Source organism: Myotis brandtii, unplaced genomic scaffold (assembly GCF_000412655.1).
Source record: "Myotis brandtii unplaced genomic scaffold, ASM41265v1 scaffold373, whole genome shotgun sequence".
Taxonomy (NCBI): domain Eukaryota; kingdom Metazoa; phylum Chordata; class Mammalia; order Chiroptera; family Vespertilionidae; genus Myotis; species Myotis brandtii.
The window spans coordinates 370,315-371,462 of NW_005364339.1; positions in this window are offsets into that span (position 1 = coordinate 370,315).

The following is a 1,148-nucleotide window of genomic DNA, read 5'->3' on the forward strand; positions in this document are numbered from 1 at the left end:
AACAAGGGACTCACACAGACTGAAAGTGAAGGGATGGAAAAATATCTTTCAGGCAAATGAAAATAAAAAAAAAAAAAAAACAGCTTTGTTAGCAATACTTATATCTGACAAAATAGACCTGAAAGTGAAAGCCATAACAAGAAATAAGGAAGGCCACTTCATAATTCTAAAGGGATTGAGACAAGAGGATATAACCCTGGTAAATATATATGCACCCAATGCAGGAGCACCCAAATACATAAAAAAAAAAACTCCTGGAAGGTATCAAGGGAGAGATCGACAACCATACAATCATAGTAAGGGACTTTAATACCCCATTGACAATACTGGATAAATCCTCTAGACAAAAAATAAGCAAAGAAACATCAATCCTAATGACTCACTAGATCAGATAGACTTTATAGACATCTTCAGAACATTTCACGCCAAAGCCAAGGAACATATGTTCTTCACAAGTGCACATGGGAAATTTTCTTTTTCTTTTTTTTTAATTTCTTTATTGGTTAAGGTATTACATGAGTGTCCTCATCCCCCCATTAACCCCCAACCTCCCCGCCCCCACTCATGCTCTCATCCCCCTGTTGTCCATGTATTGGTTTGGCTTATATGCACGCATACAAGTCCTTTGGTTGATCTCTTCCCCTTACCCCCACCCTCCCCTACTTTTCCTCTGGGGATTAATAGTCTGATTGCTGTTTCTCTGTCTTTGGATCTGTCCCTGTTCATCAGTCTATGTTGTTCTCTATATTCCACAAATGAGTGAGATCATGTGGTATTTATCTTTCTCTGACTGGCTTATTTCACTTAGCATAATGCTCTCCAGTTCCATCCATGCTGTTGCAAATGGCAAGAGTTCCTTCTTTTTTACCGCAGCGTAGTATTCCATTGTGTAGATGTACCACAGTTTTTTATCCACTCATCTGCTGATGGGCACTTAGGCTGTTTCCAAATTTTAGCTATGGTGAATTGAGCTGCTATGAACATAGGGGTGCATATATTCTTTCTGATTGGTGTTTCTGGCTTCTTGGGATATATTCCTAGAAGTGGGATCACTGGGTCGAATGGAAGTTCCATTTTTAGTTTTTTGACGAAACTCCATACTGTTCTCCACAGTGGCTGCACCAGTCTGCATTCCCACCAGCAGTGCA